Source organism: Lissotriton vulgaris, chromosome 9 (genome assembly GCF_964263255.1).
Source record: "Lissotriton vulgaris chromosome 9, aLisVul1.2, whole genome shotgun sequence".
Taxonomy (NCBI): Eukaryota; Metazoa; Chordata; class Amphibia; order Caudata; family Salamandridae; genus Lissotriton; species Lissotriton vulgaris.
Window position 1 is genome coordinate 479,534,799 of NC_141697.1, and position 19,956 is coordinate 479,554,754.

Sequence of the window (19,956 nt, forward strand, 5' to 3'; positions counted from 1 at the left end):
TTGTCAACATAATAGACATCTTATGTTGAATAGTACATCCTTATGTTAATCCATGTTTTCAAAATACCCAATGCATTTCGGGTCCAACAACAGCCATGACCCTTTGTCAGGGGTCTAAAGAAAGGGAATCAAACAGGACCAAATTAGTCACCCAACATAGTGACCAACAGTTTATAAAATAACCATGTTTCTTTGCTGTTAAACTCACAGTGTGAGAAAGAAAAATGAAAACAACGGAAAAAATCGTGAAGAAATGAGAACCCAAATGTACCAGAACAAGAATACATAGCACTGGTTTAAGGATGCAAAGCGAGCAGTAAAGTGCTCAACCCTCATTCTGTGCAAGAGTTCAAAGCGCTAGTCACTGCCACTCGATCGAAAAAATCTGCGTTGGTGACTCGAGATGGGAGCTGTATAGGGAGAGCAGGAAAAATCGGTGAAGAACGCTGTAGTTCATCGAAGTGATCTCCCAATAGAAGAAGGGCTGGTCGCAGCAAGCAGATGTGAGAGGCGCCCCCGTTGGAAGGTGAGCCGGTGCTGTGCGGGGGAGAAGGATCAAGGTTTGCCGATGTGTCTTCCGACATTTGGTGAGCGGCGCTGGATGATCTGATAATCCGCATTCTCTGAGGTGTGCCCTGCGAACTGGGTGAGAGAGAGCAGCAGGATTTCGGGGAGTTATAGAGCCAGATCGGATGCTGAGGGGGAGCGGAGGCATGTTCTAGAAATTTGCCTGGGGAACGCGGTGCGGCAATCGTCTTCGTGAGGCATTGCTTCGCTCCTGATAACGAGCGTGAACTCTGTGAGGTAACCGCTTCACTCCTTCCATCGATCGTGTGGAGTGGTGTATGGCGTTTGAAGGAACAGACTCGCGCGAGGAAGAAAACAAAGGCGGTCTGCATGCTGGTCTGACTGATTCTGACGAGGCGACAACGCTCCTGACAGGAAGTTCCCGTCCTGGACATGTCTCATTGTTTGCAATTGGTTCGGTGAGGGGAGTCGAGTGAGAAAGGAAGAGGACTTATTTAGTCACTCTAGCATTTTTGTTTAACGATTGAAATGTACTGTTAGGAAGTTGTTTAAAAGGAAGTAAATTTCACCTCACTGGGTGTGGAATATAGGTTCATTGAATTTAGCCTGCACAGGAAGGAAAACAAAATAAAGGAAATTTGAAATAGAGCTGGCAGATTAGCCCTGCCATTGGGGAAGCTTTTAGGAATAGTTACTAGTGTTATCTGGAGGGAATTTTCTTTCATGGCCATGGCAGGGGCAGGAATGAGCCAGCCTCCACCTTTCTTAAATGATCTGGGTGAGCCTGACATTCCATGGAAAAGATGGGAAGGTATATTCAAGTCATACCTCATAGCTATTGGGGAAGGTAATTACAACAATGTGAGAAAGCAACATATATTACTGCATAATTTGGGAATTCATGGCAGGAAAGTGTTTTAGGATATAACAGGCAGGCAGGTAGATGATGAACAAGAAGAGGTAGAAGGGACCAATGTGTACGAATATTCGTTAATGAGATTGGAGTAACATTTTAAAATTAAACTTAATGTGGTACTTGAGAGGCACAAATTTTACAAAAGGGCACAAAAGAAAGATGAAAAGGTCACTAACTATGTTGCGGTCCTGAGGGTCTCTCTGCCACGTGTGAATTTGGGAGCATTAACGGACTCTATGATAAGAGACCAGATTGTTAGATGCACCAATGACCCTAGGATCCAGGAGGAACTCCTTACAAGGAACCCTGACCTAGAGGAAGCTCTGAGTATTGCAAAAGGTTTAGAGCACACTGCGTTGTGCATGAAGGAGATGAAAATACATGAAGGGGCAACAAGAGAAAAATGAGAGCAAAGGGATACAGGAGGGGGAGACAATTTGTTAAGTGGGGGAAAAGGCAAGGAGTAATCATCGCAGCAACATACAAGGGTTACTATGCTACAAATGTGGGAGTCCTAACCACCTGGCAAACAACTGGAAGTGTCCTGCAAGGGATGTGTTATGTAGGAAATGCAACAGAAGAGGTCATTTTTCAAAAGTGTGTAAGAAAATCAATCCTAAAGTACACATGGTGGAAAATGTAGAATTTGGTGAAGGGGGAGAGAAAACCTTCATATTTCAGGTGGGGATGGAGAAGAAAATGAATGTAATGAATATCCTAAATGTGAAATTACCCTGGATGGAGAGAGAGTTGATGTTTTTGCTGATTTGTGCTCCCCTTATAAGTTGATAGACAAAAGTGTGTTTGAAAAAAAGTTTGGAAAATATGGTGTGGTTCTAGAGAAAGCTGACATATGTCCAGTAGGTTACTACAAGGAACGCATACCATTAGAGGGAATGGCGAAAATGAGGATAACATTTAAGGATAGGCACACGGGGAAAGTGTAGTCTCCTTGGGTGGAAGCACCAGAAGGAATTAGGGATTAAGCTAGATCCCAACAATAGAGAGCAAGTGCTTTTATTGGAACCTCCCAGTATCGCTGATAACATGACCATGGAATTTAAGGAGGTGTTTAATGAAAATCTGGGTGTGTTAAAGAACTATATGCACAGAATTACGCTCAAGGAAGGAGCTGTACCGGTGGTACATAAAACACGATCCATTCCCCTGCGAATGAAGGAGTCATTGAAAAATGAGTTGGAAAAACTGGTCAGCCAAGGGGTGATCAAGGAGATAGAAAGTTCAGCATGGTTGGCTCCGGTCGTTATCACGACCAAGGATGGAGGAAAGAATATCAGGCTGTGTGTAGACCTGAGAGATCTGAATGCAAACATTCAAGCAGACCGATATCCTCTCCCGAGAATGGGAGAGATGTTGAGCACCATTCAAGGGGCAAAATTCTTTAGTGTATTGGACCTGTCCTCGGCCTATTTTCAGATAGAGCTACATCCGGAGTCACAGTCTCTGACAGCATTCACAACTCCTTTTGGAAATGTGTAATTCCTACGGATGCCATTTGGGTTGGCGTCTGCGGCTGCAGCCTTCCAACGGGTGATGCAGCACATTCTCAAAGATTGCGAAAAAACAATATGCTTTCAGGATGACATACTGATTTATGGTTCAAATGAAAAGGAACACAGTGAGAACATCAAAGGAGTGCTAAGGAGATTGAAGGAGGTAGGCTTCACTACCAGAGTGAGCAAGTGCAAGTTGGGGGTGAGCTCGGTGGACTACTTGGGCCACACTATTTCAGAAGAAGGCATCAAACCAAAATGTGATTTGGTCAACGCAGTTAGAGATGCTCCAACGCCAAGAAACAGAGAGGAGGTGGTGTCATTTCTGGGACTGGCAGAATACATGGCGAAATTCATCAAAGATTTTGCCACCAGATCTTATCCTTTGAGAGAGTCGGTAAAGAAAGACAGCATCTTCAACTGGGGAGAAAACCAAGAGACGGCGTTCAGAGATATAAAAAATGCAATCATACAGGGACCCTTTATAGGAAAATTTGATCCTGAAAGAGACATAATCATTTCTACAGATGCAAGCAACCGTGGAATAGGCGCAACCTTAGCTCAACGATTGGAGAAGGAGCTAAAAGTGGTAGCTTTCGCTTCCAGAACCCTCACCTCTCCGGAAGCCAACTATTCCACGGTGGAAAAGGAGGCCCTAGCTGTATATTGGGCAATCAAACATTTCAAGTACTACGTGTGGGGAGTACAATTTGAGGTGCATACGGACCACAAGCCTTTGGTGCCTTTGTTCACAAAGAAAAACATGGAGGAAATGACCCCGCGCGTAGCGAAGTGGGTGTTGAGCCTGCAAGGATTTAATTTCAGAGCAGTATACATACCGGGCCAACAAAACAGGGTGGCGGATTTCCTCTCAAGGGCTCCCATCCGCGGTGATGCTGAGGAAGAAAAGGTTGATGACACTATTTTGGAAATTGGCGTAGCAGCAGTGGAAAAAGAAGAATGGGAAAAACAAATGGAACAGGACGTAACCTTGAAGAGGGTAAAGAAGTATATTGTGTCAGGATGGCCCCAGAAGTGCAAGGAACAGGATACCGAAATTCAACCGTACTGGAATGTTAGAGAAGACCTTTCTGTGGAGGTGAACTTCATCTTGAAGTCTGGAAAACTAGTTCCTCCCGAGGGAATGAGGAATCAAGTGATCGCCTTGGCCCATGAAGGTCATTTGGGCAGAAGTCTATGTAAGTCAAGGTTAAGAGCAGACTACTGGTTTCCAGAAATGGATCGAGAGATGGAGGAAAAGGTACGAGATTGTTATGCGTGTAGCTTAAGCGACAAATCTAAAGTATCTAAACATTCTCCCTTAATTCCAGTGGAAGTACCTATGGCACCTTGGCAAAAACTGGGCTTCGACATTACGGGACCCATTCATGGAAGGGGCTCACAAGACTGGTACCTGTTGGTAATGATTGACTATTACTCAAACTGGATAACTCACAAGGTGGTAGTTAATATCAATACAAAGTCATTGATACGATTCCTAAAAGAGGTGTTTACAAAAGAGGGTATTCCCTCAACGTTGATAACAGACAACGGTGTGCAACTGATCTCGGAGGAAATGAAAGAGTTTCTAAAAGATTGCTCGATAACCCATATCTGTACCCCGTTGTATTGTCCTAAGGTGAACGGCAAAGTGGAAAGGGCCAACCGCTTGTTGAAGGAATGTATCAATCTGGCCAGCAAGTCGGGGAAAAACGTGGAGGACGCCATCATGGAAACTGTGTGGGCCTATCATACCACCCCCAACTCCATTTCAGGACACTCGCGGTTCGAGCTGTTGAGAAGAATAAAAGCTGGATCAAAGCTGTCCCCGAATTGGATGGGAAAAATGGTCATGTGGAAGTCGATCAGGAGGAAATGAGAAAGAAAATTGAAGACAAGTAAAGCAAATACAAAGATTGGTACGACAGGAAGTGGGGTGTAAAGGAGAAGAACCTCAAAGAAGGACAGATGGTGTATATCAGAAAGCCGGACAGGGTTGGGAAAAGAGAGGACAGATTCTACGCCCGAGGGAAAATAAAGGAAGTTAAGAGCAATGTGGTGGTCATGGAGGACGGGGAAATGTGGAGTCAAGACCAGGTAGTCCCCGTTACCATTAGAAGAAACCAGATAGGTGAGGCGGTTCCAGAGTCAGGTGACAGAAGGCAGGAAATGGGGCAGAGAAGAGAAAGTCACAGGAAAAGAACCACCCCGTCCTGGCACAGACAGTATAACATGAGGTAAAGGGTAGTTCTGCCATCTAAGGAAGGGGCTCATGGTATCTCCTGTCAGGTTAACCTAGGTATGGAGCCTAGGAAAGGGTCTTCTGCGCAAGACTCAATGTTATGTTGTTGTGGTACATTACATATCTGTTGTTCTCACCCGCTCCTGCTCTCACTTGCTTTTCCCTGATCCTCATTCTCTCACTCACTCTTTCTCTCTCTCTCTCTCACTCGCCTGCTCGCTCTTACTCTCCCTCTGGTTCTTGGCCCCGCTCCCGTAACCCTTTGTGGTCTCCCTAGGGAGGATGATGTGTTGTAACTTACCCCATGGTTTGACCCACCTCTTTCTGTCCCCCCCCTACGCCGCCTCCCCTCTTGGTACAGCCCGCGCTGTCCCTTGAAGGCAGCAATAGAATGTTGGTGTTGTGTGAGACAAATCAGACAAGCTGGGAGCACATGTGTTTACTAGAACTTAATAAACGTTCTTGAACCCATCTACGTGTAGACATTCATTACTACAGCTTCCCATCGCATTCAGTAAGTAAATGTCCCCTAGGTTTATTACTTGCTTAGCGCTACTTCCTGGCTGTAGTGGATAGTAGCAGTCCCTTGGTAGGCTAGGGAAATTCCTTTTGTGGTGTAGCTCTTCTCTTCAATCCCCTGTGCCCACCATTCACTACCCCCGATTGATCCATCTCCCTGGCCCCATGTCAAGGCCCGGCGAGGATCTCAGTGTGCGGTGTCTTCCCTCCCGCCAGCCCCAGACCCCAGCTTACTTGAGTTCAGAAGCTCTGTCCCTTGCTCCGGTAGACCAACAGCTCCGGGGACAAGCTTTCCCTCATTTGGCTCCCCGAAGGCAGTAGTGTCCCGTGTCAGCGGGTACAGGCCCACGGAGGCTGGTTCCTCCCCTGGGGACAAGTAGCGCGTCCGCCACAGCCTCTCCGGCTGTTTCCGCTCTACTCCACTCCACGCTCAAGGTAGACTTCTCCCTCTGCCTCCTTCGAGCTCTCCTTCCGGCACTCTCCTCTGTCAGCGCTGGAGCGGGGCTTCAACTCAGCTGGTCACCTGACTCTCAACCCGAAGAAGCGGCGCTTCTCTCACTACCGCCGGCCTCTCAGCGGAGCCCGGCGGTTCAGCAGTGCCCGTGCCACACCTCTGACCCACCCCAGGATCGGGGACAAAAGCACCACCAGCTTCGGCTCCCGGAGGGAATCAACCCCGCTACAGGGACTTCAGGCAGGCTAGCGGCAGAAAGTTAAGGCGTGTGCAGGAGAGTGCAGGTCATGCCAGGGTCTGCGGCAGTCTCCACACCCGCACTGGAGAGGCAGGCTCCGGGAGATTTTGACAGGGCAGCAAGAGTCTAGGTAAACTAGGGCAGTAGCACTCACCCCTAGCTGCCAGATCGATTGCCCTCACAACCCAGAGTCAGTCCAGAATTTCACTCACGAAGGGTACAAACGGAGTGAAGTGGTCCCACAGAGCTGTCAATGGCAGGGCTAGGTCAACGCGCAGGGGGCAGCATCAACAGAGAGGGGTAGTAGCCCCTAAGGACAATGAGACCCCCCCTCAGTGCAACAACCTCCCCACTTAGTAGCCTTAACTCCTGACTGGACTCTCCACACCAAATAGCTGTCGCACCCCTCCCCTATTTATAGCCTGGGACCTGAGTGGCTAGAGTGGACCAGAAGGTTATGGAACCCCTCATGTCATCCTATGAACCAAGGCTCTGAGGTGAAAGTTGATAGGCCACCATTTTGTAAAGGAGCACCTACTCTTCCCCCATTTTAAAAGAGCACATGCGCCTCATTATTAATTGGTAATAATGGGGCACCCAGAGACCTACGGTCAACACCCAAAAACATCAGTGGACGCAAAAATAGAAGGCAGAAAGGGAGAAAAATAAGGAGGGACCACCCAAAGGGCTGACAGGTCTAACAGTGCCTTTGCCCGAGACACAGCTCATCATCACAACCTTTATTTCCACATGAATCCCAAGTACATCCAAGAGTATGAGGCTAGGTTTTTCATGGTCTACGCCAAGGATCACCACAGAGGTCATAGATGGTTAAGATCAGTAGCCAGAAAGAGATCCAGGTCACCACCTCATTTTTCCCCTTCTAACTCTTCAAGAGAAAAGAGGAGATGCCATAAAAAGAAGCACTCCTTTTTGCCCTGAGAACTACTCCCTGGCACCCTTCTCTCTGGGATTTAATTGTGTAGCATCTCCTCAGGCTTTACTGGCGCTGATTCCTCCGATACCTATATTAATTCCAGTGTACCCAGAGTTCTCAAACCTGGATAACATATTGGCCTGCCTTCTCCAGTCCTTATTCAATGTGTTCAAGATGGTAGCAGTGCCTTCTAGTGTCTCCTGTTGGTACCAAGCAATCCATTCGGAGCCCATCCTTCAGTGTGTCGTAATTCCAGCTCATCTGATTCCTGTTTACCAACACAAGGGATGTCCAGCTCTACACCAAGACCGGCAGTCTGATGACATTCACAAGTAATGGGAAGTCAGGCTACCCGGGCAGGGACTAGGCAGATCACCCACCCTAGCTAGGCAAGACCAGGTTAGTGAGCGATAGTTAGGAGCACACTATATACAGTACTTGTAGGCCTACATAGTTTCACTGTCTTAACACAATGATCGAAATGTTAATCTTTTTCTCTATTCTTGTAACACTAATTACACTAATCTTTCTAGTTCTATTGATTATTGCAGCACACGCATTTTATACAAGAATTGAAATCTTTTTGCCATATATTGCTGACATTTTCTTGTGTATTTATCTGGGTATGCATAAGAGTCCAAATGAAAGGGTTCTAGATCTGTTACCATTATTTCCTTGGGGGGATCAGCGTTGTCCTGTTCTGAGGTTGCACACACATTTGTTACCCTGTAAGGTTAGGGGTGGAGATGGTACACTGTGGGCTAGCAGGGATACAGGCCAATATATCCTGAGGGCATGCGTGGAATCAGTCTGGCACAATCCTGTTGTGTATGTTGTCCGATAAATGCACAGTTTTACCGATGAGGTACAAGCCGTACGACATGACGGCGCCAACGATTTAGCTTGAGCTCTTATTTAATGGTTTGCCCTAGTAGTTTTCTATTGTATACCTAGAGACCGCTACTCACCTCTTAACAGCAGACGTCCTTTGTTTTGGGGAAAAATTCTCCTCAGCTGAGTAGGTTAATCTTACGTATTACCTGTAGGTTGTTCAAGCTTGAACTTTACAAGGGATCTCCTCATAGGAGTACCCTCTCTGCATCTATTAACACATTCTTATGGCCGAACCTGCAGCATTACATATACCTGAGAATCGAAATTTGCCTAGCTAGTGTGACGGTAAGTTTCAATTCTATTAAGGACACGGAGGCGAGGATTATGCTTTTTTTTCTCCGCCATTTATTAAACACAAAACGCACAGCAGCCAAGAAAAGCTCTTATTGGAACATCATCATCGGTTTCAATAAAAGGAAGAAAAAACATCAAATAAAATCAACATAATGCAAATGTCCCAGACTTTAACTTCAAGTCCCAGCACTCCAACTTGTAAGGATCCGAGGGTAGTCCTTTCACAGTGTCCATTATCCTTATAAAAGCAGTCCCCTCTCTCTGTTCTTCCTCTTTCTTCGCGAATTACGCTACATCTTTACTGGTCCTGCTTGACACCATCATTACCTAGTGACAAAACACAACTGCGTGAGAGTTGTACAACCAGATGCATGTCAGCAATACAACACGGACATCAACAGGCATGAAATGAACAGCATCAACTGGAAACCTACGTACTTACTGGCATACGGGCGGGACGTCACACGCGGACGATCTGGGTGGGATAATCCTCGCCTCCGTGTCCTTAATAGAATTGAAACTTACCGTCACACTAGCTAGGCAAATTTCGATTCTATGGCAGGACCGGAGGCTCAGATTATGCTAGTTTAAATCCTACTCACCACCAACCGGGCAATGTCCACCACTGGTTTGAAGTAAAACTTCTCAAAAGTGGACTCTGAAGACCAATCCGCTGCACGCATCAAGTCCTCCAAACGTGCACCAACTGCAAACGCCTTAGAGGCCATGGCCCCTCTGGCAGAATGTGCCCCAAAACGTTTAGTATCGATGCCTGCTTCCTGCATGACCCAGCGCACCCACCTGGCAATTGTGGGGGAAGAGACTGCATGGTGTGGCTTTCGCAAGGCAATCAACAACTGACGTTCACCCGGAGGGCGAAGATCCCAAGTCATGTCCTCATACGCTTTCAAACAGTTCACAACACATAATTTTGGGACATCCACAAAAGCAGGATATGTAATGGTTCTGGAGCCAGACTTTGCACGGCGGCCAACCGTAAAGGTGACGCCCTCAGGCGAAAACACCCGTGCGGACACATCCAGAGCTCGAACATCTGACACTCTGCGACACGACACCAAGCATAACAGCATGGCCAATTTGGCCGAAAGCTCCTTCAAAGACAAATATCTATTGGCCTGCCAGGAGAGAAATAAATTCAAAACCACATTCACGTCCCAGAGGACGGAGTAACGAGGTTCCGGCGACAAGGACAACCGGACACCTCGCAAGAGCCTGCACACAAAAGGATGTTCTCCCACTGGGGAAACGTTCACCAGCAGGTGCGCAGCAGAAATCGCTGAACGCATGGCATTGATTGTGCGATACGCCAAACCCGCCGTAGCCAATTCCGTTAGGAAGTTCAGGATGGGAACCACTCCTGCGACCAAGGGATCCAGGTCATGTCGAAGACACCAATGTACCCACTTCGCCCAAGCGGACTTGTAGCGTTTCGACGTACTTGGAGCCCAGGCTTTGGACAAGAGTCCTTCAGCCGGTCGCGAAAGGCCTGGGAGCGACCAGCGTCCCCTGAAAGCCTCCATACCATGAGGTGGAGAGAACCCTGCGCGAGGAGGTGATGAGGCTCCTGATCTGGACTGAGAAGCAGGTGAGGAAACTGGGGGAGTAGGATTGGAAAATCCCAAGAAAGTTCCAGTAGAACCGGAAACCACACTTGCGACCTCCAGAATGGAGTCACTAGGACCAGCTCCCCTTTCTGCCGGCGCAGCTGAGCCGCCGTTCTCGTTATCATGGAGAAGGGAGGGAACGCATAAGGAGACTCCCGACTCCAGTCCTGAAGAAACGCGCCCGTGACTACCGCCACCGGATCCGGCCTCCAGCTGAAGAACCTCGGAAGTTGATGATCCAACCGTGAGGCAAAAAGGTCGATCGAAAAAGGACCCCAGAGGTCGTTCAACCATTGAAAAACCGATACATCCAGTTTCCATTGGCTGAAATCTCGTAGATACCTGGAATGCCAGTCCGCTATCTGATTGGACTGGCCCGGCAGGTACTCTGCCTGCACCGACACGTGATTGTCCAGGCAATAGGCCCAAAACTCCTTCGCTAGGTTCGCTAGCGCACGGGACCGAGAACCTCCCAGATGGTTCACATACCGTACAGCTGAGACGTTGTCCATCTTCAAAAGGACACACGACTGCACTGTGTCCTTGGTCCAGCAACGAACAGCAAAGGACCCCGCCAAGAGCTCCAGACAGTTGATGTGCAACTTCTGCTCCTCCGGCGACCAGGCGCCGCCTGTGGAAAACTCTCCGCAGCGAGCGCCCCAACCGGCCCTGCTGGCATCGGACTCGATCACTAAATCCGGGACCGATCCAAAGATCGCCCGACCATTCCAGGCTTCCATGTGAGAAAGCCACCACGTCATCTCATCCTTCACCTCCTCTGAGAGAGGAACCATCTGATCGTAAGACAAACCTCTGCGCAAATGAAAGGCTTTGAGGCGTTGAAGGGCTCTGTAATGCAGCGGCCCTGGGAAAATCGCCTGGATGGAAGAGGACAAGAGGCCCACCACTCTGGTAATCTGCCTCAACGAGGTGTGGGACCTCCCCACAGTCTGCCGCAACACATGACGGATCTTCGACAACTTGCGGGCCGGAAGACTGAGGATGGACTCGACAGAGTCTATGATAAAACCCAGGAACTCTATCCGTTGAGAGGGAACCAGAACAGACTTGGTCTCGTTGATAACAAACCCCAATTTTTGTAGAAGCGACACCGCCAGCTGCAGGTGCTCGCGCAGCTTCCGAGGACATTGGTCCAAAAGCAAAATGTCGTCCAAGTAGACGATTAGCCGGACGCCCTGACCGCGCAAGAATTCTATCACCGGGTGCAGGACTTTCGTGAAGCACCACGGAGCGGAAGACAGACCGAAAGGAAGGGCCATGAACTCGAACACCTGACCCTTCCAGACAAACTGCAGGAAACGACGGTGCGGGGAATGAATGGGAACCACCAGATAAGCGTCCTTCAAATCCAACCGCACCAGCCAGTCCTGCGACAGAAGAATGTCGCGCAACAGATGGATGCCCTCCATCTTGAAGTGGCGATACACCAGTCACCTATTGAACTCCTTGAGATTGATGACTGGGCGACGTCCGCCGCCTGGCTTGTCCACTAGAAATAGGTTGCTGATGAACCCCGAGGGATGCCGAGTTGAACGACGAACGGCCCCTTTGCGAAGCAAGTCCCCGACCTCTTCGTCTATCAACAACGCATCGGCCTCTGAGAACACCATCGGAGAAGGGGCACTCACCTGAAAGGGCTGGTCGTAGAATTCTATATGGAAACCGCGGACGGTTTGTAACACCCACGCGTCCGCGGTGAGAAGTGCCCACTCCCCCCAGAAGGCCGCTAAACGGCCGCCAACACAAACTTGGTCTGCAGGAATTACACTCACCGGTATTGGAGTTGTTTCCTGCTCCTTTCTTGAAGCCGCGACCTCCAAAGCGCTGTCCTCTGGTGGGATAGAAGTTCGTATAGTTGGCAGATGTATTATACTGCCTCATCCGGAGCCTTGCCCTCTGTTGCCGGCATTCTGCCCTGTACGGCCGGTCGCACGGCCCCTGCTGCGACCAGCCCCGGAGGAAAAACGCTGATGGAAAACACGTTTGATGCTGGATTGGGCTTTGTCCAGCGAGGTAAAGGTAGACACGAATTTGCCCAATTCCTTAATGAAAGGCTCGCCAAAGAGACCCCCTCCTCCGAAGAGGCCAGATCTCCAAGTTTCGGGTCCAACTTAATTAGAAAGGACCGACGGCGCTCTGTGGAAAGGGCGCAGTTGGCGTTGCCCAGGAAAATAATCACCCTTTGTGCCCAATTAGACAACACCTCAGGGTCAATGGACGCACTCGTGACCTTCGCTTCCTCCGCCATATCTAAGATCTTCGTGATCAGACCCACCGCGTCTAACAACTTATCTTGGCGGGACCGCCAAGAACGGTCTATGCCCTTGCGCGGGTCCTTCATGAATTTGGCCAGAAATGTCGCCATCTTGGCATCCAGGTCAGGAGTCATGGCTACCTTGCCCTCCAACGATGGTCTAGGGCATTCCCCCCTCAAACAGCCTCTGGCCTCCTTCTCGAAAGGTTTGCGAAGCCTGCTCGCCACGAACTTGGCCACTTTGTCGCCCGGGGCCCAAGCCGCGGACTGCAGATGAATAATTTCATCCGGGTCCAGCATGCCAGAGCTATCCCGAGGCAACTCCGCAACCGAGCCCGAAGGACGCCAGGAATGCTCCGACTCGTCGTCATTGTCGGTATCAAGGGAATCCCTATCAGGGGAAGAAGGTGCAACCTCTGAAGGCGCCACCGGGACCGGGGCGGCGGGCTGCTCCGCGGGGGGGCGCGGTCGCCTTTGCTAAGAAAGCGTCCCGAAGACGCTCAAAGGCGCCCTTGTCCACCCCATGGGCATGCTCCGACGGCCCTTCCTTGCAAGGCTTCTTTGGTTCTGGAGGACCCTCCCCCGAAGGACCTGGAAGATCAGCGCGCGCCAACTTGGCGCATTCCTCAACAATACGTGCCGAAAGGCGGTCTTCCATAGGGCCAACTACCTCAGTCACACACCTACAGATAGAACTATCAACCGCCTGATAGAACTCCTCATCATTCAGGTAGGAATGGGGCTCCTCGTAGTATTCATCCTCCATAATGAAAGCTACTCCGACAGACGACCACCACCTGACTTAGAGGCTCCCAACGGCCTCCAAAATACAGCCCCAGACACAAGGGGGGTACAAGGTATTCCAACAGCCCGGAGGACCGTACAGCTTTTGGGCGTCAGGAACTGACCGCAATTAGGGCGCACTCAGACCCCACACTGCGCGCCGACCCACCACAAGGGACCAGGTCTGCCCCCCCCCACAGCGCGCTACCACACCAGGGGCTAAGGAGTGCTCGAACCGGCACCACCGGCAGCAACGCGGTAAAACCGCAATACAGACCCTCAACAGGGCGTAAGAGTGAAAAAATCACTGAAATGGGGCTACAGACCCGGAATCACCGAGCGTCACTGAGGGGGCGCGAGGGCAAGGCTCAGCGTCCGTTGGATTCCTCAGCGCGGCTCCTCTGAAGAGAAACTGCGAGAAAGACCAACGAGACGCCGCAGTGCCCTCTAGCGGCCGATACACGCCGTGGAACCACAACGGGAAAAAGGTCGCGAAAGGTGCGGAAAAACCGCCCCCGCGACGTTCTCGGGGCTCTGTGAAGAAAAACAGCCACAGCGCTTACACAGACCCCGAAAGAGTAATCAAGAAAACCCCAAAAGTGAGGTAAATACCACAATAACCCAAGAGCAAAGAGAAAACACTTAACTGGCTGCGAAGAAAGAGGAAGAACAGAGAGAGGGGACTGCTTATATAAGGATAATGGACACTGTGAAAGGACTACCCTCGGATCCTTACAAGTTGGAGTGCTGGGACTTGAAGTTAAAGTCTGGGACATTTGCATTATGTTGATTTTATTTGATGTTTTTTCTTCCTTTTATTGAAACCGATGATGATGTTCCAATAAGAGCTTTTCTTGGCTGCTGTGCGTTTTGTGTTTTAATAAATGGCGGAGAAAGAAAAGCATAATCTGAGCCTCCGGTCCTGCCATAGAATTGCAGACATACAGTTACTCAGAAGCTGCTACAACATGCTCTTGCACTTGTGGGTGGAGATGTTATCTTCAAGGCTGAGGCACATAAAGCATTCAGGACAGAGGTATTCTATACATGGGTTCCATTCCCAGCAGCAAATGACCACACAAGGCAGTTTCACACTTACACTGCAACTGACGTTATCAATAACTATACAGCAAATGAAGCACTAGAAATACTATTAACATGCCAAGAACATCAAAATTGGTTTGGAGGTGCCCAACAACAGTCTACTAAAGAAGTTACACTAGGTCCCCTTAGCAATGAGGGAGCAACATGGCCAGTCTTAGTCGATTCCACACCACGTCAAATTATAGCTAATATGGTTCAAAGAAAAAGGAGGTGCACTCAATAATTGTTCAGGAGAGGCAATAAAGTCCCAAAAATCTTCTTTATTTAAAATTTGTATAAGTTACTCGAAGCACAGCCAACGTGTTTCGTTCCTGTGTGCGAAGGAACTTTGTCAGGGCTTAACAGAAATAATAAATTGATTGTATTAGCAATCAGTTTTTGACTCTGTGTTGAATATATCCTATATTATTTATGACAAAGGTAAAACACAGATTTAATTTCTTAATATAAAGTTAATGTATATGCGTAGTCAAATGTAAAAATTTAGAAGTAATAACATATTGTCCAGAGGTTCAAAGTACCAAAAAGGATGGACAGAATACTTCAATCCTTATGATAACTTTCACATGAAACGGCGTAACGGCATAGTCACCAGCAATTATAGGTAATATAACAGCACTACAATTACGCAGTCAACATATTAGTCTATTCGGAATATGTAGAATTGTGACACAGTCATGCGAACAATGACGATAAATCCTGTGAAGACTGCTCAAGCTGCACAACCAAAATTGACTACACCAGGCATTAGTCCACATACTATCAATGCTGTTATGGGTAAAATTGCCACCAGACAGGAGGAGGTTCCATTCTGGATTGCACAAAAAAAAAGTCTACTTGAAGCAGTGTTTCCCCATACAGGACTACAGGAAAAACATGGAATTCTTACAGTATGCTTGCCGATGGGGATGGCTCCTGTAGTACATTCCACAACTCATGCTGTTTTGCCAGAGGTGCTCAAACAAATTCAGAATGAGTACGGGAATCCTCTGTCCTGCATTTGGGGATGAAACTGATGGGCAATTTTACTGCAGTAACCGCCATTATGTATAGGGAACGCAGCAGAATTGGCTTTATGCTAATGCCTTAGGGATTTAGCTCTGGGAGCACAGGAGTATGAATTACCTAAAGTTATCGTAGAACCCTCACAATAGAGGGTAGAGCTAATTTGGTAGCTAGACCTGGTAAACCACAAGTTAAGAGTAATTCTGAAAAGGATAAGTCCAAGCAAGCACAAAGTCTCCTAAGAAGAAGTGAGATAATAAGAAACAAAAGACTAAGTCATAGGATGGATCTCCTCAACAGGAGGTCACTGAATCGCACTACAATTTGCGTAATCATGATAATAAAACTCCTGACCGGTATCAGGATACATCCGAAAAACGATCGCAGAGAGGTGGACAGTCAGTGCAGTTCAGAGGAGTATGTGAAACCACGAAGGGCTCACAAAGCTCTTCTGACTACATAATAAACAAGCATTAGAAATGCAATAGGTCTCGCAGCATTAGAGTTAGTGCTTTTAGAATTGTTTATGGGTTTTTTTGTAAATCTTTAGCATGAGGTTGAGGGTGAGTGAGGGTGAGGGGTTGAGGGTGAGTGAGGGTGAGGGAGGGTGAGGGGTTGAGGTTGAGGGGTTGAGGGTGAGTGGGGGTGAGTGAGGGTGAGGGGTTGAGGGTGAGTGAGGGTGAGTGAGGGTGGGTGAGTGTGAGTGAGGGTGAGGGTGGGTGAGTGTGAGTGAGGGTGAGTGTGGGTGAGTGTGGGTGAGGGATTGAGGGTGAGGGGTTGAGGGTGAGGGGTTGAGGGTGAGGGGTTGAGGGTGGGTGAGGGGTTGAGAGTGGGTGAGGGTTTGAGGGTGAGTGGGGGTGAGTGAGGGTGAGTGAGGGTGAGTGAGGGTGAGGGGTTGAGGGTGAGTGAGGGTGAGGGGTTGAGGGTGAGTGAGGATGAGGGGTTGAGGGTGGGTGAGGGTGAGTGCGGGTGAGTGAAGGTGGGTGAGGGTGAGGGGTTGAGGGTGATTGAGGGTGAGGCGTTGAGGGTGAGTGAGGGTGAGGGGTTGAGGGTGAGTGAAGGTGAGGGTGAGGGTGAGTGAGGGTGAGGGGTTGAGGGTGAGTGAGGGTGAGGGTGAGTGAGGGTGAGGGGTTGAGGGTGAGGGTGAGTGAGGGTGAGGGGTTGAGGGTGAGTGAGGGTGAGGGTGAGTGAGGGTGAGGGGTTGAGGGGGTGAGGAGTTGAGGGTGAGTGAGGGTGAGGGTGAGGGGTTGAGGGTGAGTGAGGGTGAGTGAGAGTGAGGGTGAGTGAGAGTGAGGGTGAGTGAGGGGTTGAGGGTTAGGGGTTGAGGGTGAGTGAGGGTGAGGGGTTGAGGGTGAGGGTGGGTGAGGGTGAGTGAGGGTGAGGGTGGGTGAGGGTGAGTGAGGGTGAGTGAGGGTGAGGGGTTGAGGGTGAGTGAGGGTGAGTGAGGGTGAGGGGGTGAGGGTGAGTGAGGGTGAGGGGTTGAGGGTGAGTGAGGGTGAGGGTGAGGGGTTGAGGGTGAGGGGTTGAGGGTGAGTGAGGGTGAGGGGTTGAGGGTGAGTGAGGGTGAGTGAGGGTGAGTGAGGGTGAGGGGTTGAGGGTGAGTGAGGGTGAGGGTGAGGGTGAGTGAGGGTGAGGGTGAGTGAGGGGTTGAGGGTGAGGGTGAGTGAGGGTGAGGGTGAGTGAGGGTGTTTTGTGTAACATTCGTTCATTGCTTACAGCAGTGAGGTAAACTGCAACCACTAAATTCAGCACACTTATCGCCTTATTATGGAACGGGTCTTTCTTTTAGAATGTTATTGTGCCCACCACGCTGCGTTATGGATTGCCATTCTGCCACGTGTACAGCACCGCAGCACTTTAGGCTTCTGGGCGCCCTGTCTAGAATGCTTTACTTGCCTATTCGCCTCCCTTATCTGATTGCTCACCAAGGCACTAGAGAAAATGGCTGGCTGCCAAAAAACGGAAAGGCACGATTCGTGCACACATGGTGTCGGCACACTGCCTCCGGCTCCTTGTGCACCCGCCGTGCCCGGTTCACGCACCCTTTCACAACAGCATTAAGTCATTTCTGAGAATCTTAGGTGTACAAGTCAACGCCTTGACAGCACGCCCTGTTTCCTCACATTGACCTGGTATTCCAGAGAAGACACAACTCGGTACCATTTCATTAGGTAATAACAATAGCGCTTAGACACGCCAGAAGAGCTGTGTAAGGCACTGTATGAAAACAGTACTTTGGAGTGTGTACCTGCCTGTAGGCTTTACCCTGCCAAGCTAATGACAGGTTGGAAACGACAGCCTGCTTGCAGGGCCTGTGCCTGCAGTTTGCCCTGGGTTCAGGACGTTTCCACAAGGCCCTGCGTGGATTCGGTGCTCTGCCACTCGTCTCCAGGAGTGTGAACCCGAATGGAGAAGCGTAGGGAGGCAGTTACTTGCTTACATGGCTCAGATCTGTGTCTTAGGACTATCAAATTCTGCAGAGGGGGCACGCAGCCAGAAAAAGATGTCCGCCCAGGGTCACGGCAGGCTGCCCAAGGGCGGTGCTGCTGGGACTGCTTTCTCCTGGTTACCCAGGCTACTCTTAAAGTGCTTGAAACATCACGGCCCCACGCTCTAGTCTAGTGCGACCCAGTGACCCCATCCAGCGCGGTGTTAGTGGAAACGGGGTATTTTGCATAACCCTCCGGGGGCGGGGGCACTACAGTGCTTTGTTAGTGGGGTGAAGAGCACTTGCCATAGGTTTCTACTTAGTTCAGAGTACTAAGGGCTTTTTCGCATTGCACACCAGCGGCGCTACAAACACGTCAGTACCCCTTCGATTTCCGGTATGGCCCCTGTGGAGAAAAGAGACACCCGGGACCTCTCTGCCTGCCACTCTAACTGATGAGCCTGGCACCGCAGACGCAACTGTAACTGAATGACACGCGCTCTGATCAGTGATTAATGGAGGCCTGTTATCGACTTGCCAAGGATGAAAGCTGACCCCATCCAGCGCGGTGTTAGTGGAAACGGGGTATTTTGCATAACCCTCCGGGGGCGGGGGCACTACAGTGCTTTGTTAGTGGGGTGAAGAGCACTTGCCATAGGTTTCTACTTAGTTCAGAGTACTAAGGGCTTTTTCGCATTGCACACCAGCGGCGCTACAAACACGTCAGTACCCCTTCGATTTCCGGTATGGCCCCAGTGGGGAAAAGAGACACCCGGGACCTCTCTGCCTGCCACTCTAACTGATGAGCCTGGCACCGCAGACGCAACTGTAACTGAATGACACGCGCTCTGATCAGTGATTAATGGAGGCCTGTTATCGACTTGCCAAGGATGAAAGGCTGAGTCGGAGTTTCGAACCAGTTACCTCCACCCCTCCAAGTAGGGGTTTAGTCCGCTGGGCTACCTTATTTTCTCGCTATTTTCTAAAAAGACAACCGAGGCGGAGAGTTCAGGCAGGCAGGCATGGGAGGAGAGGAGGAGGGGGAGGAGAGTAGGGGAGGCACGGCCTAGCGGCCGTGCAATCAAGTAGTGAGGGGGCGGAGTTGTGGGAAGGCTGAGAGAGAGAGTAGGCGGCTGGGGGCATGTGCACGCGCATTTAAGCTCAATGCGCATGCGCATTGAGCTTAAATTTATCGTGCACTGCAAGGAATCGCCACGATTCCTTGCAGTGTGGATAAAGAGTGGATAACTCGCAATAGTCTCGCTTGCTCCATGCGCATCGACAGGCGAGACCTAAAAAGGAAGACAAAACTAAACAGTTGAGGCCTCAATTCAAAAAGAAGGTAGCTGGACTCCAGGTCAAGCATGCAGCGGATATTGAGGACACTGCATCCGAGCGGGGAGTAGGCTCTGACCATGCTTGGGTGAAAAACAACTGCCTCCAGCTCAACAAAGACAAAACCGAAGTCCTAATCTTTGGCAACAACCACTCCCACTGGGATGCCTCTTGTTGGCCCTCCAAACATCCACCATCGTAATCCCAGCCCATGTCCTACGCTGAATCCAAACCACCCAGAACGCCGCCAGATTCATCCTGATCACATTGCAAAACAAAAACATCTCCAACAATCTCTACTGGCTCCCAGTCCATGAAAGATGTAAGTTCAAGCTACTCACACACTCTTTAAAAGCTCTCCACAACACTGGTCCAGCTTACCGCAACCACTGCCTCCACTTCTACCAACCCACCAGGCACCTTTGATCTGCTTCCCAGGCAAGATATTGCTCTTCCAGATTAAACAGGCATAATCTCCACCTCAAGCCTGCCCTACTCAGCACTAGGATACCCTCACGGGTGATGAGCCGCACTCTACAAATTCACATAACATACTGGCTTTGCCTTTAGTTTTTAGAGATGCTGTACAACATCCCTGATGCCTTTGCAGCATAAATAAAGAATAATAATTTAAAAAAGCCTATCACACTGACACCTCTGCATGTGCACACCTACAAAATGACAGGAGCCTTTGTTTTCTTTACCTATATGTGTTGGACCAATAAATAAAAAGAAAAAAAACTATTGTGTGGGAAGCAGTCGGAGACAGGAAGCAACAAGAATTGAGTGGCGGGGGGCAACCCAGAGGGCATGGGTTGGGGCTGGGCAGGGTGAGAGAGAGCAATTTAAGGCGCAGGGTAGAAAA